The following is a 23,989-nucleotide window of genomic DNA, read 5'->3' as shown; positions in this document are numbered from 1 at the left end:
ATACAGGGAAGCAGTGGTCTCTATGTCAACCTTAAAGCTTAATGTTTCAGAACTCATGCTTACACACAGCACTCTTGAGTTGCCAAAGGTTTTTCATTTCCATTACAGTTACATTTGTATTGAAAGCATTCCTATTTCACTGATAAGATAATGAATGCAAGATTAAAAAATTTGTTCAAGGAAGTGAAATTGTTTAGTGATTGATCATGTGCTTGTGGTTATGTGAAAAGATTTCTGGTACTCTACCACACTGTTACCCAGGGCACTAGCACTGGGAAACAATGGGTGTGGGAAAAGGACTAGTCATGCATGAAAGGACTACATTGATCAAGTTGCTATTTTGGGACACATACTTTTCTGAGGGACACACCTGGCAATGCTCAGGGGTTATTCCTGCCTCTGTACTCAGGAATTACTCCTTGTGATGCTCAAGGAATCATATATATTCAAGGAGTTGGATCAGCCATATGCAAGACAAGCACCCTACCAGATGTACTATTTCTATGACCCCACCAAACACAATTTTAGTTGAACTAGAGCTTTGACTCATTTCCCTAGTTTTCATCTTTACAGAAAAAAGTGAAAAATCAAGTTCATATAACCATTTGTAATGATAATTTTTATTTTGACCAACGTGGATTACAAATCATTCACAGTAAAATTTTAGGTATAGAGTGACATTGAATAGGAGAATTCCTGTAAAAATATCATTTTTGCAGTTTTTTCATTTCTTTTCTACACTGGTTCGTGCTATTTTGAATAAGCAAATTTATTTCCTTGATTTTTCTCAATGTATGAGGCAGTTTTTCTATAGATAAATTTAGTTTCTTTCAGTCTTTCTCCAAATTTAATGGTATATAAAGGAGTGAAGCAGAATGCTCTGTTCTGGATTATAGATCTTCAGCTATATAGTCCCTTAACATATCTGTAAACAAAACTCTTTAGGCCTTCTTTTTAAAAATTTTCTTAATCACCATGTTTACAAAATTTTTCTTTTTTATTAATATCTTTATTTAAATTCCTTGATTACAAATATGATTGTAGTTGTGTTTCAGTCATGTAAAGAATACCCTCTTCACCAATGTCCCAAATCTCCCTCCTCCCCACCACACCCCACCTGTACTCTAGACAGGCTTTCTACTTCCCTCATTCATTCACATTGTTAGGATAGTTCTCAAAGTAGTTATTTCTCTAACTGCACTCACCACGCTTTTGTGGTGAGCTTCATGTCATAAGCTGGACCTTCCAGCACTCCTCACATTGTCTCTAAGAATTATTGCTAAAAATGTCTTTTATTTTTCTTAAAATCCATAGATGAGTGAGACTATTCTGTGTCTATCTTTGTCCCTCTGGCTTATTTTACTCAGCACGATAGATTGCATGTACATCCATGTATAAGAAAATTTCTTGACTTCATCTCTCATAATATTCCATTGAGTATATGTACCACATTTCTTTAACCATTCATTTTTTAAAGGGCATCTTGGTTGTTTCCAGATTCTCGCTATTAAAAATAGTGCTTCAATGAATATAGGTGTGAGAAAGGAATTTTTGTATTGTATTTTTGTGTTTCTAGGGTACATCCCTATAAGTGGTATAGCTGAATTGTAGGAGAGCTCAATTTTCAGTTTTTGGAGGAATCTTCATATCACTTTCCATAAAGGTTGGATTAGACGGCATTCCCACGAGCAGTGAATAAGAGTTACTTTCTCTGCCATCCTTGCCAGCAGTGCTTGTTCTCATTTTTATGATGTGCGCCAATCTCTGTGGCATGAGAAGGTACCTCATATTGTTTTGATTTGCAGCTCCCTGATGATTAGTGATGTGGAGCATTTTTCATGTGCCATTTGGTCACTTGTATTTCTTCTTTGACAAAGTATTCATTTCTGCTCCCCATTTTGTGATGGGGATGTTTTTTTTTTTCCTAGTAAAGTTCTGTCAGTGCCTTGTATATTTTGGATATTAGCCCCTTATCTTCTGGGTATTGGGTAAATAGTTTCTCCCACTCAGTGGATGGCTCTTGTATCCTGGGCACTATTTACTTTAAGGTACAGAAGCTTATCAGCTTAATATATTCCTGTTTGTTTATCTATACTTCCACTTGTTTGGAGAGTGTGGTTTCCTCCTTAAAGATATCTTTAGTCTCAATGTCATGGAGTGTTTTGCCTATATGATGTTCTATATACCTTATGGTTTCAGGTCTGATATCAAGGTCTTTAATCCATTTGGATTTTACCTTTATACCTTTATACATGGTGTTAGCTGAGGGTCTAAGTTCATTTTTTTACAAGTGGCTAACCAGTTGCGCCAACACCACTTGTTGAAGAGGCTTTCTTTGCTCCATTAAGAATTTCTTGTTCCTTTATCAAAAACTAGACGATTTTATATCTGGGGAACATTCTCTGAGTACTAAAGCCTATTTCACTTATCTGAGGGTCTTTCTTTATTCCAATTCCATTCTGTTCTGATAACTATTTCTTTGTAATACAGTTTTAAATTGGGTAAAGTAATGTCTCCATATTCCTTTCCCCAAAAGATTGCTTTAGCTATTCATGGGTGTTTAATGTTCCAAATAAATTTCAGAAGTGTTTTATCCACTTCTTTGAAGAATGTCATGGGTATCTTTAGAAAATCACATTAAATCTGTACAATGCTTTGGGAAGTATTGCCATTTTAATGATGTTAATCCTGCCAATCCATGAGCAGGGTATGTGGTTCCATTTCCATGTGACCTCTCTTATTTATTGGAGCACCTTTTATTTAAACAAATTTATTACATACATGATTGTGTTTGGGTTTCAGTCATGTAAAGAACACCACCCATCACCAGTGCAACATTCCCATCACCAATGTCCAAAATCTTTCTCCTCCCAACCCAATCCCAGCCTGTACTCTAGAAAGGCTTTCTATTTCCCTCATATATTCTCATTATTAGGATAGTTCGAAACTTAGTTATTTCTCTAACTAAACTCATCCCTGTTTGTGGTGAGCTTCATAAGGTGAGCTGTAACTTCCAGCTCTTTTCTCTTTTGTGTCTGAAAATTATTATTGCAAGAATGTCTTTCATTTTTCTTAAAACCCATAGAGGAGTGAGACCATTCTGTGTCTTTCTCTCTCCCTCTGACTTATTTCACTCAGCATAATAGATTCCATGTACATCCATGTATAGGAAAATTTCATGTCTTCATCTCTCCTGACAGCTGCATAATATTCCATTGTGTATATGTACCACAGCTTCTTTAGCCATTCATCTGTTGAAGGGTATCTGTTTCCAGAGTCTTGCTATGGTAAATAGGAAGCACTTTTTTTTTTGTTTTTTTGGGCCACACCCATTTGACGCTTACAGGTTACTCCTGGCTATGCATTCAGAAATCGCTCCTGGCTTGGGCAGACCATATGGGACACCGGGGATCGAACCGCAGTCTGTCCTACGCTAGTGCTTGTGAGGCAGACACCTTACCTCTAGCGTCACCTCTCTGGCCCCAGAGCACGGTTTTATAGTTTTCTTTGTATAGGTCCTTCATGTCTTTGGTCATGTTGACTCCAAGATATTTGAATTTGTGTGGCACTAATGTAAATGGGGTTGTTTTCTTAATGCCCATTTCTTCCCTATCATCATTGGTGTATAGAAAGGTCATGTTAATTTTGCAGCCTACCACATTGCTATATGAATCTATTTTTTCTTCCTTTTAGGTAGAGTCTTTAGGGTTTCTAAGTAGAGTATCATGTCATCTACAACCAATGAGAGCTTGGGCCAGAGAGATAGCATGGAGGTAAGGCATTTGCCTTGTATGGAGGACAGTGGTTCAAATCCTGCATCCCGTATGGCCCCCGAGCCTGTCAGGGGCGATTTCTGAGCATAAAGCCAGGGATAGCCCCTGAGCACTGCCGGGTATGACCCAAAAAACAAAATTAAAAAAAAAACATCAAAAACAAAAACAATGAGAGCATGAATTCTTCCTTTCCTATCTGGATGCCCTGGATATATTTTTCTTGCCTAGTTGCTAGAACAAAGATTTCCAGTACTATATTGAATAGGAGTGGTGAGAGAGGACAGCCTTGTCTTGTACCAGAATTTAGAGAAAAGGCTTTTAGTTTTTCTCCATGGAGGATAATATTTGCCATTGGCTTGTGGTAGATGGCCTTAACTATATTGAGAAAGGTTCCTGTCATTCCCATCCTGATGAGAGTTTTGAGCAAGAATGGGTGTTGGACTTTATCAAGTGCTTTCTCTGAATCTATTGATATAATCATGTGATTTTTATTTTTATTGTTGTTGATATTGTGTATTATGTTGATAGATTTAAGGATGTTAAAGCATCCTTGCACTCCTGGGATTAAACCTACTTGATCATACTGAATGATCTTCTTGATGAGGCATTGGATATTATTTGCCAGGATTTTGTTGAGGATTCTGTGTTTATTTGCATCTGTGTTCATCAGGAATATAGGTCTTAATTTTCCTTTTTGGCAGCAACTCTGTCTGGTTTTAGTATCAAGGTGATGTTGGCTTCATAAGAGCTATTTGGCAGTGTTCCCGTTTTTTTCAATTTCATGAAAGAGCCTGGCCAAGATTGGTAGTAGTTCCTCTTGAAAGGTTTGAAATTCCTTAGTAAATCTATCTGTGCCTGGGCTTTTTTTTTGGGGGGGGGGGCAGACATTTGATGGCCGCTTTAATTTCCTCAATAGTGATAGGGGTGTTTAGATATGCTATATCCTCCTTATTCAATGGTGGAAAGTTATAAGAGTCCAAGAATTTATCCATTTCTTCTAGGTTCTCATGTTTAGTGGCATAGAGTTTCACAAAGTAGTCTCTGATTACCCTTTGAATCTCTGCAATATCTGTAGTGATCTCCCTTTTCATTTCTAATATGGGTTATCAGTTTTTTTCTCTCTCTTTCTTTGTGAGTTTTTCCAATGATCTATCAATTATGTTTATTTAAAAAAAAACAAATTCTGCTTTTGTTAATCTTTTGGATATTTTGGGGGGGAGTCCACTTTATTGATTTCTGCTCTCAGCTTTGTTATTACCTTCTGTCTCCCTATTTTTCATTCCTTTTGTTGATCATTTTTTAATTTTATAATCTGCATCATTAAGGTGTTCAGGCAATCCCCTTCTTCCTTCCTGATGTGTGCTTGCAAAGCTATAAATTTTCCTCTCAGGACTGCTTTTGCTGTGTCCCATAGATTCTGATAGTTTGTGTCTTAATTGTCATTTGTTTCCAGGAAAGTTTTGATTTCCTCTTTGATTTCATCTTTGACCCCTTGGTTGTTCAGTAGCAGGCTGTTTAATTTCCAGGTGTTAAAGTTCTTCTGTGTCCCTTTGTAGTTCACATCTAATTTCAGAGCCTTGTGGTCTGCAAAGGTAGCCTGCAAATTTTCTATCCTCTTGATTTTATGAAGTTATGTTTTATGTGCCAGCATGTGGTCTATCCTGGAGAATGATCCATGTACATTGGAGAAGAATATACATCCAGGTTTCTGGGGGATGGAGTATCCTATATGTATCTACTAGGCCTCTTTCTTCCATTTCTCTTTTCTTTTCAGGGCTAGTATCTTTTTGTTGGGTTTCAGTCTGGTTGACCTATCAAGTGTTGACAGGGCTGTTTTAGGTCTCCCACAATTAATGTGCTATTATTGATGTCCTCTTTCAAATTTGTCAGAAATTGTATTATTGTATTAGATATTTTGCTGGTCTCTCATTGGGTTTAGTAGTGTGATTTTGTCCTGATGCACATATCCATTTGATTAGTACGAAGTGTCCATCTTTGTCCCTTACAACTTTTCTGAGTATAAAGTTTGTGTCTTCTGATATGGCCACCCCAGCTTTTTATAAGGGTGTTTGTTTGCTTGGATGATTTTCCTCCAGCCTTTGATTTTGAATCTATGTTTGTTCTGACTATTCAGGTGTGTTTCTTGTAGGCAGCAAAAGGTTGGATTCTTCTTTTTATCCATTTCGCCACTCTGTATCTTTTAATTGGTGCATTTAGTCCATTGACATTGAAGGAGATGATTATCATGGGATTTAATGTCATCTTTGTGTATAAGTTTGGTGTGTCTGTTGATCTTGTCTTAAAGTAGACATTTCAGTTTTTCCTTTAAGGTTGGTTTTGCATATGTAAAGTTTCTGAGGTGTTGCTTATCTGTGAAGCTATGTATCTTTCCTTCAAACCTGAACGTGAGTCGGGCTGAGTGCAGTATTCTAGGTGAAGCCTCCATTTCATTCAGTCTTGTCACAATCTCCCACCACTGTCTTCTGGTCTTGAGAGTTTCTTGTGATATGTCTGCTGTAAATCTTATGGATACTCCTTTGAATGTAATTTTCCTTTTTGATCTTGCCGCTTTCAGTATTCTATCTCTATCTGTAGGGTTTGTCACTGAGACTAGGACGTGTCTTGGAGTGATTTTCTTCAGGTCTATTTTAGCTGGTACTCTTTGGGCATGCAGTCTTTAGCTCTGGGAATTTCTCTGTGACGATGTCTTTGACTGTTGATTCTTTCTTTGGATCCCCTTCCTGGGCCTCTGGACTCCAATGATACATATGTTGTTTCTGTTGAGTTTATCAAAGACTTTTGTTTTCATCTGTTCACATTCTTTGAGTACTTTTTCCATTGTATGATCTTTTGCCTTAAGGTTCTTTTCCAATCTCTTCTGCTGTATGAAGTTAGTTGTTCTGCATTTGATCTTCCAGTTCACTGATTCTGTTCTTAGATGCTATTACCCTGTTGGAGAGGCTTTCTATTGATGTTTTCATTTCAGCTATCGTGTTTTTCAGATTTCTTTTATTTCAGTTTGGTGTTTTCTGATCACTATCTTTATGTTCTTTTCAGCAAGAGCTTTGTTTTCTTTGATTTCCATGAGGATTCTCCATATTTTATTCCAAACCCCTTATCTGAAAGATTATTCAGATGGTTGGTATTTTTGGGGTCATCAGAGCTATCATCTTCAGTCTCTGTGCAAGGTGTTTGCCTGTGAGGTTTCCCCATTGTCACACTTGTAGTGTGAGTTTTTTTTTCTGCGTGTTGTGGTGGAGTTCATTAGTTAGAAAAAGTGTATGGCCACGAGGCCTCTAGGAGACAGTTTTTTTCTGGGTCCTTCTTGGCCCTCTCAAGAGAGTTCCAGGAGACAGAAGAGTAGAGAAACATTCAAAGGCGACAGACAGGTCAGCACAGTCTCTCCCAGTTGGTAATCTCACTGCAGGGGCAGACCCCTCCCACTTGACTTCACAGACAAAGAATCTACCTTTCTGCTGGAGCACTTCTGGTAACCTGTTTTCACTCACTCACACACTCACTCACTCACTCAGTCTTTTTTGGCCTTTCTGCATGGGCACCTCTAGAAGACAGTTTTAACTGGGCCCTTCTTGGCCTTTTCAGAAGAGTTTCAGGAGACAGAAGAGTAGAGAAACACACAAAGGTGACAGGTCCCCTCAGTCTCTCCCTGTTAGTAAACTCACAGCAGGGGCAGACCCCTCCTACCTCTACAAAAATCTTCATACTGGGTTTCCAGTCATAGAATGTACACCACCATTCAGTAGTGCAATATTCCCCCATCAATGTCTTTCCTCTTATCTCCTCCACCTCAACTCCCTGCCTCTCTCTCAGAAAGGCATTCTGTTTCTCTCCTTCACTATCACTGTAACAGTAGTTGTCATTGTAGTTAGTGCTCTAGTTTTACTCACCCCTTTTTGTGACAAGCTTCATTTTATGAGCTGGTCCTCCTGGCATTCAGCAATATTGTCTCTGGATTTTATTGTCATAGTGTCTTTCACTTTTTTTATATCCCAAAGAGAGAGACTATTTAATGTCTATTATCTCCCTCTGGCTCATTTCACCAGACATAATGTCCATCCCTGTATAGGAAAATTTCATGACTTCATTTTCCCTAATAGCTGCATAATATTTCAATCTGTAAATGTACCACAGTTTCTTAAGTCATTTATCTATTTTTGGGTACCTAGGTTGTTTTCAGATTCCGGCTGTTGTAAATAGTGCATTGATAAACAGAGGGCACAGAGGGCATTTTTTATTGTGTTTATGTGTCCTAGGGAATATCCCTAAGAGTGGAATAACTGGATCAGATAGGGGCTAAATTCCCAGATATTTGAGGAATAACCATATTGTTTTGCAGAGTGGTTGGACTTAGACAGCATCCCCACCAGCAGTGAATGAGAGTTCTTTACTCACAGCATTCCCACCAGCACTGGTTGTTCTTGTCCTTTGTGATATGTGTCAGTCTCTGTGGCTTGAGATTATACATCACTGTTGTTTTAATTTGCATATCCCTGATGATTAGTGATGTGGAACTTTTTTTTTTTTTTTAATTTTTTTTATTTAAACACCTTGATTACATACATGATTGTGTTTGGGTTTCAGTCATAAAAGGAACACCACCCATCACCAGTGCAACATTCCCATCACCCAAGTCCCAAATCACCCTCCTCCCCACCCAACCCCCGCCTGTACCCTAAACAGGCTCTACATTTCCCTCATACATTCTCAATATTAGGACAGTTCAAAATGTAGTTATTTCTCTAACTAAACTCATCACTCTTTGTGGTGAGCTTCCTGAGGTGAGCTGGAACTTCCAGCTCTTTTCTCTTTTGTGTCTGAAAATTATTATTACAAGGGTGTCTTTCATTTTTCTTAAAACCCATAGATGAGTGAGACCATTCTGCGTTTTTCTCTCTCTCTCTGACTTATTTCACTCAGCATAATAGATTCCATGTACATCCATGTATAGGAAAATTTCATGACTTCATCTCTCCTGACAGCTGCATAATATTCCATTGTGTATATGTACCACAGTTTCTTTAGCCATTCATCTGTTGAAGGGCATCTTGGTTGTTTCCAGAGTCTTGCTATGGTAAATAGAGCTGCAATGAATATAGGTGTAAGGAAGGGGTTTTTGTATTGTATTTTTGTGTTCCTAGGGTATATTCCTAGGAGTGGTATAGCTGGATCGTATGGGAGCTCGATTTCCAGTTTTTGGAGGAATCTCCATATCGCTTTCCATAAAGGTTGAACTAGACGGCATTCCCACCAGCAGTGGATAAGAGTTCCTTTCTCTCCACATCCCCGCCAACACTGTTTATTCTCATTCTTTGTGATGTGTGCCATTCTCTGGGGTGTGAGGTGGTATCTCATCGTTGTTTTGATTTGCATCTCCCTGATGATTAGTGATGTGGAACATTTTTTCATGTGTCTTTTGGCCATGCGTATTTCTTCTTTGTCAAAGTGTCTGTTCATTTCTTCTCCCCATTTTTTGATGGGGTTAGATGTTTTTTTCTTGTAAAGTTCTGTCAGTGCCTTGTATATTTTGGAGATTAGCCCCTTATCTGATGGGTATTGGGTGAATAGTTTCTCCCACTCAGTGGGTGGCTCTTGTATCCTGGGCACTATTTCCTTTGAGGTGCAGAAGCTTCTCAGCTTAATATATTCCCATCTGTTAATCTCTGCTTTCACTTGCTTGGAGAGTGCAGTTTCCTCCTTGAAGATGCCTGTAATGTCCTGGAGTGTTTTGCCTATGTGCTGTTCTATATATCTTATGGTTTTGGGGCTGATATCGAGGTCTTTAATCCATTTGGATTTTACCTTTGTACATGATGTTAGCTGGGGGTCTAAGTTTAATTTTTTGCAAGTGGCTATCCAATTGTGCCAACACCACTTGTTGAAGAGGCTTTCCCTGCTCCATTTAGGATTTCCTGCTCCTTTATCAAAAATTAGATGGTTGTATCTCTGGGGAACATTTTCTGAGTATTCAAGCCTATTCCACTGATCTGAGGACCTATCCTTATTCCAATACCATGCTGTTTTGATAACTGTTGCTTTGTAGTACAGTTTAAAGTTGGGAAAAGTAATTCCTCCCATATTCTTTTTCCCAATGATTGCTTTAGCTATTCGAGGGTGTTTATTGTTCCAAATGAATTTCAAAAGTGTCTGATCCACTTCTTTGAAGAATGTCATGGGTATCTTTAGAGGGATGGCATTAAATCTGTATAATGCCTTGGGGAGTATTGACATTTTGATGATGTTAATCCTGCCAATCCATGAGCAGGGTATGTGTTTCCATTTCCGTGTGTCCTCTCTTATTTCTTGGAGCAGAGTTTTATAGTTTTCTTTGTATAGGTCCTTCACATATTTAGTCAAGTTGATTCCAAGATATTTGAGTTTGTGTGGTACTATTGTGAATGGGGTTGTTTTCTTAATGTCCATTTCTTCTTTATTACTGTTGGTGTATACAAAGGCCATTGATTTTTGTGTGTTAATTTTGTAGCCTGCCACCTTGCTATATGAGTCTATTGTTTCTAGAAGCTTTTTGATAGAGTCTTTAGGGTTTTCTAAGTAGAGTATCATGTCATCTGCAAACAGTGAGAGCTTGACTTCTTCCTTTCCTATCTGGATTCCCTTGATATCCTTTTCTTGCCTAATCGCTATAGCAAGAACTTCCAGTGCTATGTTGAATAGGAGTGGTGAGAGAGGACAGCCTTGTCTTGTGCCAGAATTTAGAGGGAAGGCTTTCAGTTTTTCTCCATTGAGGATAATATTTGCCACTGGCTTGTGGTAGATGGCCTTCACTATATTGAGAAAGGTTCCCTCCATTCCCATCTTGCTGAGAGTTTTGATCAAGAATGGGTGTTGGACCTTATCAAATGCTTTCTCTGCATCTATTGATATGATCATGTGGTTTTTATTTTTCTTGTTATTGATGTTGTGTATTATGTTGATAGATTTACGGATGTTAAACCAGCCTTGCATTCCTGGGATGAAACCTACTTGATCGTAGTGGATGATCTTCTTAATGAGGCATTGAATCCTATTTGCCAGGATTTTGTTGAGGATCTTTGCATCTGCATTCATCAGTGATATTGGTCTGTAATTTTCTTTTTTGGTAGCGTCTCTGTCTGGTTTAGGTATCAAGGTGATGTTGGCTTCATAAAAGCTATTTGGAAGTGTTTCTGTTTGTTCAATTTCATGAAAGAGTCTTGCCAAGATTGGCAGTAGTTCCTCTTGGAAAGTTTGATAGAATTCATTAGTGAATCCATCTGGACCTGGGCTTTTGTTTTTCGGCAGACATTTGATTACTGTTTTAATTTCATCAATGGTGATGGGGGTGTTTAGATATGCTACATCCTCTTCCTTCAACCGTGGAAGATTATAAGAGTCCAAGAATTTATCCATTTCTTCCAGGTTCTCATTTTTAGTGGCGTAGAGTTTTTCAAAGTAGTTTCTGATTACCCTTTGAATCTCTGTCATATCAGTAGTGATCTCTCCTTTTTCATTCCTGATACGAGTTATCAAGTTTCTCTCTCTCTCTTTCTTTGTTAGGTTTGCCAGTGGTCTATCAATCTTGTTTATTTTTTCAAAGAACCAACTTCTGCTTTCGTTGATCTTTCGGATTGTTTTTTGAGTTTCCACTTCGTTGATTTCTGCTCTCAGCTTTGTTATTTCCTTCTGTCTTCCTGTTCTTGGGTCCTTTTGTTGAGCATTTTCTAGTTCTATTAGCTGTGTCATTAAGCTACTCAGGTAAGCTCCTTCTTCCTTCCTGATGTGTGCTTGCAAAGCTATAAATTTTCCTCTCAGTACTGCTTTTGCTGTGTCCCATAAGTTCTGAGAGTTTGTGTCTTTATTGTCATTTGTTTCCAGGAACCTTTTTAATTCCTCCTTGATTTCATCTCGGACCCACTGGTTATTGAGCATGAGGCTGTTTAACTTCCAGGTGTTAAAGTGTTTCTTCTGAGTCCCTTTGGAGTTCACAAATAATTTCAGAGCCTTGTGGTCAGCGAAGGTAATCTGCAAAATTTCTATCCTCTTGATCTTATGGAGGTATGTTTTATGTGCCAGCATGTAGTCTATCCTGGAGAATGTCCCATGTACATTGGAGAAGAATGTGTATCCAGGTTTCTGGGGATGGAGTGTCCTATATATATCCACTAGGCCTCTTTCTTCCATTTCTCTCCTCAGGTCTAGTATATTCTTGTTGGGTTTCAGTCTGGTTGACCTGTCCAGTGTTGACAAAGCCGTGTTTAGGTCCCCCACAATTATTGTGTTGTTGTTGATATTATTTTTCAGATTTGTCAGCAGTTGTATTAAATATTTTGCTGGCCCCTCATTCGGTGCATATATGTTTAGGAGAGTGAATTCTTCCTGCTCTACGTACCCCTTGATTAATATAAAATGTCCGTCTTTGTCCCTTACAACCTTCCTGAGTATAAAGTTTGCATTATCTGATATTAGTATGGCCACTCCAGCTTTTTTATGGGTGTTGTTTGCTTGGATAACTTTTCTCCAGCCTTTTATTTTGAGTCTATGTTTGTTCTGACTATTCAGGTGCGTTTCTTGTAGGCAGCAGAAGGTTGGATTGAGTTTTTGATCCATTTAGCCACTCTGTGTCTCTTAACTGGTGCATTTAGTCCATTGACGTTGAGAGAAAGAATTGTCCTGGGATTTAACGCCATCTTTATTTCAAAATTTGGTGTGTCTTTTGGGTAGTCTTGTCTTAGATTAGGTCTTTCAGTTTTTCTCTTAAGACTGGTTTTGTGTCTGTGAAGTTTCTGAGCTGTTTTTTGTCTGTGAAACCATGTATTCTTCCATCAAACCGGAAAGTGAGTTTTGCTGGGTATAGTATTCTGGGTGAAGCATTCATTTCATTCAGTCTTGTCACAATATCCCACCACTGCTTTCTGGCATTGAGTGTTTCTGGTGACAGGTCTGCTGTAAATCTCAGGGAAGCTTGCTTAAACATGATTTCCCCTTTTGATCTTGCTGTTTTCAGAATTCTGTCTCTATCTGTGGGATTTGTCATTGTGACTAGGATGTGTCTTGGGGTGGTTTTTCTGGGGTCTCTTTTGGTTGGTACTCTTCGGGCATGCAGGATTTTTTTTTTTTTTTTTTTGGTTTTTTTGGGTCACACCCAGCAGCAGTCAGGGGTTACTCCTGGCTTCATGCTCAGAAATCGCTCCTGGCCGGCTCGGGGGACCATATGGGACGCCGGGATTCGAACCGATGACCTTCTGCATGAAAGGCAAATGCCTTACCCTCCATGCTATCTCTCCGGCCCGGGCATGCAGGATTTGATCACATATATTCTTTAGCTCTGGAAGTTTCTCTTTAATGATGTTCTTGACCATTGATTCTTCCTGGAAATTTTCTTCCTGGGTCTCTGGGACTCCAATGATTCTTAAGTTGTTTCTGTTGATCTTATCATAGACTTCTATTTTCGTCTGTTCCCATTCTTTGACTAATTTTTCCATTGTCTGCTCATTTGCTTTAAGTTTTTTGTCCAATCTCTCCTGCTGTATGGAATTGTTATGTATCTCATCTTCCACAGCACCAAGTCTATTCTCAGCTTCTGATACCCTGTCCCAGAGCTTATCCATTTTGTCATTCACTTCGTTTACTGAGTTTTTCAGGCCTGTTAGTTGACATGTTATTTCAGTTTGGAGTTTTGTCATTTCTGCCTTCATATTTTTTTGGTTCTTATTAGTGTTCTGTTCAACTCGATCCATGGTTTCTTGGAGTCTGTTGAGCACCTTCCATATTGCTAGTCTAAAGTCCTTATCTGAGAGGTTGATTAGTTGTTCAGTCATTATCTGGTCCTCAGAATTGTCATCTTCATTCTCTATGTCTGATGCTGGCCTGCGCTGTTTCCCCATTGTCACATTTGTATTGTGGGTTTTTCTACGTGTTGTAGTGGTATTCATTGTCTATATGATGTAGGCAGCACACTCCTCTGGCTCCTCCCTTTCTGGATGGGCTGACTTGCCTCTAAGGGAGGGGAGTCCTCCGTGGATGAAGCCTCACACTGGGTCAAATCTTAGGCCCGAGCATGTAACAGAGAAGACAGTCCAGAGAGAAATGTTTGCTTCTGTGATATAGCGCCGTTCTTAGTGTGATTTTTCCTTCTTGTTGCAATGGAGTTCTTTCCTTAGAAAGAGTGCACGGCCGCGTAGCGAAGCGGAGCGGCCGTGCTCCTCTGAGCCTCTTTTTGCCCCACTCGCAAGAGTTTCACGCAAGAGGACAGTAGACAGACATAGACAGGTCACACTCACAGTCTTTCACAGCTGAGCCCCACTGGGCCGGTGTACTTTCGCGGATTTTCCCCGCCTGGTGTCACACACAGGGAGCCAGCTTTTGCAAAGGATAGCCGGTTTTTATGCTCTGAAGTCCCTCCCTGAAAATGGCGTCTGGGCGAGCGAGGTTTCTGGAGGCTCTTTTTGCCCCACTCGCAAGAGTTTCATGCAAGAGGACAGTAGACAGACATAGACAGGTCACACTCACAGTCTTTCACAGCTGAGCCCCACTGGGCCGGTGTACTTTCGCGGATTTTCCCCGCCTGGTGTCACACACAGGGAGCCAGCTTTTGCAAAGGATAGCCGGTTTTTATGCTCTGAAGTCCCTCCCTGAAAATGGCGTCTGGGCGAGCGAGGTTTCTGGAGGCTCTTTTTGCCCCACTCGCAAGAGTTTCACGCAAGAGGACAGTAGACAGACATAGACAGGTCACACTCACAGTCTTTCACAGCTGAGCCCCACTGGGCTGGTGTACTTTCGCGGATTTTCCCCGCCTGGTGTCACACACAGGGAGCCAGCTTTTGCAAAGGATAGCCGGTTTTTTCGATGTGGAACTTTTTTATGTGTCTTTATGAAAGTGCCCAAAGATATTTTTTGAGGAAATGTATGTTCATTTCTTCTTTACATTTTTTGTTGGGATTAGATGTTTTTATTTTGTGGAGTTCTATTAGTACCTTGTATATAGATATTATCCTTTTATCGGATGGGTATTGGGGGAATAGTTTCTCCCATTATATGAGTGGTCTTTGTATCTAGTCACTATTTATTTTGAGGTGCAAAAACTTTTCAAGTCAATGTAGTACCATTTGTTTATCTCTGCTTCCACTTTTTTGAACAGTGATGTTGTCTCCTTAAAGATGCCTTTAGTCTCAAAGTCATTTTCTACATTTTCTTTTATATACCTTATAGACTTATGTCTGATATCAAGGTCTTTAATCAATTTTGATTTGACCTTTGTACAGGGTGTTGATAGACGTTTGAGTTTGCTTTTTTACGTGTTGACCAGTTATCACAACACTACTTGCTGAAGAAGCTTTCCTTGCTCCACTTTGTGTTTCTTTCCCCCTTATCAAAGATTAATTGATTGTATTTTTGCGATTCATTTTCTGAATTCTCAAGTCTTTTCCATGAATCTGAGGGTCTGTTTTTACTCCAATACCATGTTGTTTTGAGATCTATTACTTTGTAATACAATTTAATGTTGGGAAAAGTGATGCCTCCGATCTTTTTTCCTAAGGGTTTCCTTAGCAATTCTGGACATTTGTTCTTCCAAATGATTTTCAGAAGAGTTTGATCCACTTATTTGAAGAATGTCTTTAGGCTTTCTGCTTTGATGTACTGTCATGAGTTCATTACTTAATGCTCTGCATCATTAATCATCAGAGAACTAAAAATTAAAACAACAATGAGATATTATTATATACCAGAGAGACTGGCACACATGAAAAGAACAAAATCAACCAGATCTGGTGTTCAGAGAAAGGAACTTTCATTCACTGTTTGGTGTGGGAGTAAATGTCAACTCATCAGCCTTTCTAAAAAACACTATATTTATTCCTTAAAAAAAATCTAGGAATTAAGTTTCCATTTGATCCAGCAACTCCACTTCTTAGAACACCCCCAATGACTATAAAACAAACTGGAGAAAAGATATTTGTACACTTACATTCCTTACAGCACTATCCACAAAAATAAAAATCTGAAAACAATCTAAATGTCAAAAAATAGATGGCTGGATAAAAAAAAACCTGTGGTACATATGAACAATGGAATATTACTTGGCCATCAGAAAAGATAAAGTTATGACATTTGCTGCTACATGTTCAGACTAAGAATATCATGCTGAGTAAAGTTCATCAGAGGGAGAGATACTTACTCAGAATGGACACTCTCATTTTGTGAGACCTAAAAACACATAATGTTGAATAACAAATACTCAAAGAAAATAAAAACAAAGAATGTAACATCTGATGCTCAGTATAAAACATGCCACATAATGGTATTGGGGGATTGGACATGGAGAGTAATATCTCTGTTGGAGGGAAAGGTTTAACCAGTAAAAGGAGGTGATGCTGAAAGGTGGTCAGTGTTATATATAAGACCCCAACATCAATAGTACTGTGCAAAAATAGTTCAATGTAAAAACAGTTCTAAATATAGACAGAATTGTAAGTGCCTCTTATAGAAGCACTGGTGAGTGGGATGCAAATGGAGGTAGGAGTGCAGGCATTAGTGGAGAAAATGAACACTGGTGAAGGGATTGGTATTAAAACACTATGTGCTTGAAACTCAATATAAATAACTTTGTGATTTATGGTAACTAAATTTTAAAAAAATTTTAAGGTCTGAGAGATAGCACAGTGGCTTTTGCCTTGCAAGCAGCCGATCCAGGACCTAAGGTGGTTGGTTCGAATCCCAGCTTCCCATGTGGTCCTCCGTGCCTGCCAGAAGCTATTTCTGAGCAGACAGCCAGGAGTAACCCCTAAGCACCGCCAGGTGTGACCCAAAAACAAAAAAAATAAAAAGTTTTTTTTAAAGGAATGAAGTACTACCTCATAGAAGCCAGTGAGAGCAGTGGTATAGATGTTTGTGCTGTCTTTGGACATTGAACCTAGAAATAAATGTTAGACCCTTACAGCTCTGAAAATATTAGTTACTTGACAGTTCTTGGTTAAAAAGTAAGATGTTAAATTCACTAAAAGTAATTTTAGTTTTTTGTAAGTGGGAAAACGTGCTAAATGTAATAGCTCAAGGTTGACAATAGTGTTTAACAGTGAATAGTTCTGAATATATAGGAAAAAATCTTCCTCTGGTTTTCAACACCTTTTAGTTCTGCACTCATGAAGCAAAGGTCCCATTCTCTGATGTCTTTCAACCTTCACCACTATTGTGCAAAGTGGAAGAAGAAAAGTCATGTTGGTTCTTCTTCAAACAGAGATAAAATGGTCAGATAGTTCCTTCAGATGCTACATTCCAATTCCTTCAGAGGCCACTTAAGAACATTTCATCATTGAGGCTGTTGTTTTTGCTTTTTATTCATTCATAGCTCAACAACAAGCCTAAGCCTGTCCTCTTTTCTTTTCCTCCGAATCTCTTTCCACACAACAAGCTGAGAATCTCCTCAATTTCCTCTTACGTATTAAGTCATTAAATAAAGAAAACATTTCTAACTTGGGGTCTGGTAGTTGGTCATTACTCCCTTAAGCCCTCTTTGGCATTTAGATATTTATTTCTGAATAGAGATAACCCGTAAATATTTTAGATCTCTTAACTCCACCGAAACTTTAGTCCATCTTTATCTATCTCATTGCTTATCAGCATAAGTCTTTCAACAGATACATACATACCTTTCTTGGATGGCGCTTTTCTTTATTTTTCACAATTGTCAATTGCTTAAAAATGCTCAAGCATTAGTGAAATATAAGCTAGGTGTTATTTTTTTTAATTTTTGTTTTTCACTGGCTTTTCTAAATCATTCCCATTGCCACTTTTCCTTAGAAGATCAGAAGACCTGGTTGAAATTCTAACTTTTAAGACTCATGTCTTGGGGGTGGGGAGGGGTGTTAGGCTACACCTAGAGGTGCACAGGGGTTACTCTTGACTGCACTCAAAAATCATTCCTGGCAGGCCCTGAGGACCACATGGGTTGTTGCCAGGGACCAAACCCAAGTCAGTCCTGGGTCATCCGCGAGGAAGGCAAATGCCCTACCCACTCTGCTATCACTCTGGCCCCCTAAAACTCATGTCTTTAGATATGTTTTGTGGCAGAACCCTATACAGGAGGGAACACCAATAAAATCATATATGCACCGTGACAACTTGCACAAAGACAATAACTGTCTGACTCAACCTTAAAATATTTGCTGTTAGTGATCCATGGAAAAGGTAAAGCTTCTGGAGGAGTAGCTTCTGAAAGCTGAATCAATCACCTGGGTAACGAAGCAAACAAAAACCAAGTAAAAATGTTACACTTAAGTATATACCAGAATTACCCACAAATGAATGAGTGATAGATCCTGAAGCAAGCTTGAAACAAAAACCAGAAATAGCTCTAAAAATCAATGGAATTATTAATGGGAAGCTGCCATAGGACTCAGAGTAAGTTCCTCCAGCATTACCTGCTTTGATTCTGAATATTTAAAAATAATTCTTGTATAGGCACAGTAAATAAGGGGAAATCATGGACTTAGACACAAGATCTTATCTTCTAAGGATAAGAACTCACACTTTTTATACAAGGGTGCCTCCCATCCTGGACATATGTCATGTGGATACAACTCAGTCTCCACGAAATTGGACAGTGTTAGTTCATTCTCAAACCCCAGATCCCAGACATAGAACTGAAACAGCTCCATGCAACAACAAGAACTAAGCTCCGTTGGGAGATATACTTGCGCCAGTGTTAATATGACAACGAGGACAGCAAGGAAATGACAACTTGACCTAAGACCAGGAAGTCCTATCACATCACCTAACACTTAGTGGAAATCAGAAGATGTATCATCCTTTGAACTATAAAAAATAAGAGCACTAACTACAGAAAACTGACTTTGACAACCGTGACTGGGCAGAACTTACCTTGAGACCATTAAGAAAAACCGTACCCTAGGCTATAGCCCAGGTCTTTTACAAAAATCAAGATTTCTTAGTACAGAGGCCCAATTCTGACATCAGAGACTGAGCAGAACCTTTGGAACCATAATTTCCTAGACTTCAGCTTAGGGAATGTGCAAAAACATGGAGCACATGATACCCTCTAGAACAGGGGTCCTCAAACTTTTTAAACAGGGGGCCAGTTCACTGTCCCTCAGACCATTGGAGGGTCTGACTATAGTAAAAACAAAACTTATGAACAAATTCTTATGCACACTGCATATATATTATTTTGCAATGAAGAAACAAAACAGATACAAATACAATATGTGGCCCGCGGGCCATAGTTTGAGGACTACTGCTCTAGAACCTTAAAGATTCTATCCTAGGCCTTGTCCTAGGACTTTCACAAATACCAAGATTTCTTGCTACAGTGGCCTTATTTTCTCATCCACAACCGAGATGAAAGGTTTCTGACACCACACACACACACACAAAAACAAAAACAAAACAAAAAAATAAACCCTGGGATATGGCAATAAGAAGGTATGGAGCCAGTGGTTGTTCCCATGACAATATGCTTCAAGAGTGGAGAAACCCTGAATCTCTTAGGCCACGGAATTTCCTTCCTTCCTCAATACTTACTGTGCCTATACAAAAAAAAAAAAAAAAAAAAGTGGGGTAACACCAAACCCTGCCACTTCAGCACTTTATCTGGTTTTGTTTTGTTTCGTTTTTTTTGTTTGTTTTTTGATATTATTTTCCTTCTCTTTTTTTCTTCCACTTTTTTCTTTTTTTTTTTCACTCTTGTGGATATTATTCACTGATTTTTTTTTTTAGTAGCGATACCAAAATTTTTCTTCTCTTTTCCTTAATCTTTTTATCTCCAACAGAATAGCATAACTTGAATCATTCAGCCTCATAAATTAAGGGGGGGAAAAGGATGATACCAGGACCAGTCATATGAATATGTAGTATAAATAAAAAAATGACCAGACTGGAACACCAAACAGAATAGATACCCAACCTACAACAAGCTGTAAAGTGGAGACCAGTTACACTAGTATTCTGAGGGGGTAAAGGAGGGAGATATGGGAGACATGCTGGGAATAGGAGTGGAGGGAGGACAACATTGGTGGTGGGAATGCCCTTCATTCATTGTCACTATGTACTGTAAATAATTCTGTGTAATGAACTTCAGTCACAATAAAAAATTTAAAAAATTAAAAATTAAAAAAATTCTTGTGCTTTTATTTGGATTATTTGACACAAACTGTTTCAGGGATGGTAGGTAAGTATCAGTCTAAAAGATAGGTATATCATCAACCCAATTTTATCACATAAACATAAAATAGCCTTTTCTTCAACCCTCAATGGAGTTCAGGACATGCTAATTTATATCTCCTGAGGATATATCCCAAAGGAAAAGGATTCCAAAATTTTCTTTTGGTTTTACAACACTCTAATTAAGAAAATTAAAGTCCAACCTGGAGAATATTTTTTAATTTATTTTGACTTTTGGGTCACTTCTGACCTTGCTCAGTGCTTACTTTGACTCTGCACTCAGGATTCATACTCCTGGTTGTCTTTAGAGAACCTTGTGTGGTGCTGAGATCGAAAACATATCAGCACATACAAGGCAACTTCCTCATTTACTGTACTATCTCTCTGGCCCTTGAGCAAACCTAAGATTATTCTACTTGTGACTAAACAATTTGTTGTATTAAATAGCCTCCCCATCTATAGTTTTTACCAGCTACTTCTGCCCTCATTTAATTAAACTGCTTAATTAACTCTGCTCCAGGAAAGCAAAAGGTCTCTGAATTATTTTTGTATTTATATAGTACTTTAAATGTGACCTGGGGAGATATTCAAGAGCTAAGGCATGCAGCTTACCCCAGTTAGATCCCCATCAGTACACATGGTTCCTGGGACTTTTAGGGGGTGACCCCAGCACATAGAGTGAGAAATAAGCCCTGACCACCACCAGGAGTGGATCAAAATAATAATAAAAACAATCCTGGGAAAAGCAAAGAAGGGGAATATGTGAGTAGAGAAGAGTAGCTTTGGTAAAGCCTGAGAAAAGGAAAATTAGCAAAAAAAAAATATTGTTAAATAAACAAATTAAAAATTAAAAAGGATTAATACTTTTCATGAATTTAGAACTCAGGAGCATGAAAAACTGGCTGATCCCAAATAGTTAGGAATTGAATCAGATCTCTGGTAGCACTATAGAGAGGGATCCAAGCATTATTATTGATTGTTAAGTTGTTCTAAAAACCGGCATATTTTCTGTTATTTCATGCCCATCCCTGTTCACAGACTAGGATATTGAAATCTTCTCTGCCTGTGGTAACCTCATTAGACTTATTAACAGTTTTCATGCAGCACACCCTACTATGTGGACAGATTTCAAAACCAAACTGCAATCAGATAAGGAAGAGCCTCAGATTGATGTATATCTGTAGTATATGGGCTACTAGGACTTCAAAACACTATCATTGTGCATTTTTCCATTTGTTAGTTCAGAAAAATGGAAATTTTATGTGGCTCATCAATAATAAAAAGGTAATCTTATTTTCTTGGAAGGAGTTTACCCTGCTGTCCCAAAAAAGAAGTCTCACCCTATCTAAGGGTTTTCCTAAATTAAGTCCCCCAGAGAAATTCTTGGTGTTACCAAGCCATACAGAATAAATGCTGAGGGCAATATTTCTACCTCCTGCAGAAGAAAAGCTAAAAAAGGATAACAATGGGTTACTTGCTGAAAACTAGGAACAAGATCACAGGTTAAAATATAAATCTATTTGCCAGTCCCATGTTTTCTCTTTGGGTGGCTTGGCTTACCTAAATAAGACTAATTTCCCACCATTTTAAAAAATTTTTCAGATGTATTTATTTGTTTATAAGTCGCATCTCAGAGCAACAATCAAGTATAAGTGAATTATGACCCCCTCAGCTGCAGTTATATGCCACCAAATAAGATCTATGAATGTCAAGAAAAGAAACACTGCAACTTAAGATGTCCTAATAGTAGATTAGTAAAGAAACTAATAAAATAAAAAGTCAAAGGCAAAGTTGAATACTTATCCATTAGGTTCCAGGGACTGAAGAAAATATTTTCTCCAAATATGAGCTTAGATCTTTGCTGATGAACAAAGAAAAACTTGAAGGTCCATTAACTCGTGTATATGTTTCTTTGGAGATATCAACCAGTTCCCAAATCTCCCTGTATCTCCATAGCTATACCAGTTTCTAACTTCTGTGATTTTTCCATAAAACTGTTATAGGATTAGATTCTTTTGTTTTGTTTTGTTTTGTTTATGGGCCACACCCGGCATTGCTCAGGGGTTACTCCTGGTTGTCTGCTCAGAAATAGCTCCTGGCAAGCATGGGGGACCATATGGGACACCGGGATTCGAACCAACCACCTTTGGTCCTGGATTGGCTGCTTGCAAGGCAAACAGCGCTGTGCTATCTCTCCGGGCCCGGATTAGATTCTTTTTAGGACAATCAAGCATTGTTTATAAATTGTGTTTAATAGTGTCTTATTCAAGGCATTTGTAGGACAGCAGGGACACAGAAAGGAAACAAGGTCAGCGCTGTGGTTGGAAAAATTTGAGAAATTCCCTCAGTCTAGAGCTTGCCTTGACTCAGTCTAACAGGGAAGATAATATTCTTAAATGTTTTCGAATGTTTCAGGCATCATTTCTTTCTTTCTTTCTTTCTTTCTTTCTTTCTTTCTTTCTTTCTTTCTTTCTTTCTTTCTTTCTTTCTTTCTTTCTTTCTTTCTTTCTTTCTTTCTTTCTTTCTTTCTTTCTTTCTTTCTTTCTTTCTTTCTTTCTTTCTTTCTTTCTTTCTTTCTTTCTTCTTTCTTTCTTTCTTTCTTTCTTTCTTTCTTTCTTTCTTCTTTATTTTTTGTTTTATGGGCCACACCCAGTGACTGACGTTCAGGGGTTACTCCTGGTTATGCTCTCAGAAATCACTCCTGGCTCAGGGAACCATATGAGACACTAGGGATTGAACCTAGGTCCGTCCTGGGTCAGCTGCATGTAAGGCAAATGCCCTACTGCTGTCTTATTGCTCTGGCCCCACAGGCATCAATTCTGAATAAGTTATATTGTGTCTGCCCAGGTTTGAAATAGATAATACATAAAGGAGTCTAGAAAATATAGATATCTTCATAAAAGGTCTAGATTATAACTTTTTTTGTGATTTCAGTAAGTAGTTAGTTTTTGACAGTTATATTGGCCCATACTGAATGTTCTGGCATGTCTCTGTCCTCTTCTAAATTTCAAATTGCTTTCAGATAAGATGTGTACTCAGTTTTCTCCTGTGCCTCATAAACAGTGCCAAAATGGTGCCCAGAATTGTGCTTGACATACAATATTAAAGAACTGTATAAATGCTTGAACTGAGTTACTAGTGTGGGGATTATCTTCAAAGCTTGATGGAGGACCAGCAACTCTGCTCCATGCTGCATCTTTTCACATATTCTCGTGTTTCTTTTTGGTCAGGCTCAGGCAAGGCTTTAGTATTAATATTCAATAATTGGTTCTTAGAAATTCCTTCTCTAACCAGTACCCTAAAATTCCTGTAGAATGGTCACCTGTATATTTATATAAGCATAGAAAGGAACCTGTCCACTGGACCCAGGACTAGAAGAAAGCTCTTCTTCCAGAGTTCTCTATATGTTTCTAATGAAAAAGTCAATGAATAATCCTTTGTCCCTAACATGAATGACCTTATTAAAAACATCAGAACATTCATTTGTGGTGATGACATTTCATTTGCACTTACCAAACAAACATTGAGTAAATCAGGAACTGACAATGAAATTTTTTTATTAAAACCCATGATCTATTTCAAATCTATGCAGACATAATATAGATGATTCAGAAATGATGCCTGAAATATTCAAAAACATTTAAGAATATGCTCTTCCCTGATAAAACTGATCAATGCAAGCTCTAGACTGAGAAAATTTCTCAAACTCTTTCCAACTATGGCACTGACATTGTTTCCTTACTTTTTCCCTATTGTCCTACAAGTTTCTATCCTGATCTTATATTATGCACACCTACCATTTATGCCAGTTTTTTCACCAGTGGCCTCCTGGGGACATACACCAGGCCACGTGGCCCTGGTTGAGGAATTGTCTCTAGAAAATCATGAGAGTTCAATTATAACTGGTAAATATCCCCTATGTTCTAAGTATTATAATTTTCATTAAATGATTAAAACATTTCAACTGCTTCCTCTATTTGATAAACAAGGAGGTACTAATCATTACCAATATGAGTTTTCTTATGAGAGACAAGGCCTACAAA

The sequence above is a fragment of the Suncus etruscus genome, chromosome 1 (assembly GCF_024139225.1).
Source record: "Suncus etruscus isolate mSunEtr1 chromosome 1, mSunEtr1.pri.cur, whole genome shotgun sequence".
NCBI classification, from domain to species: Eukaryota; Metazoa; Chordata; class Mammalia; order Eulipotyphla; family Soricidae; genus Suncus; species Suncus etruscus.
The sequence above is the reverse complement of the archived record's forward strand: the minus strand, read 5'-3'. Positions refer to the sequence as shown.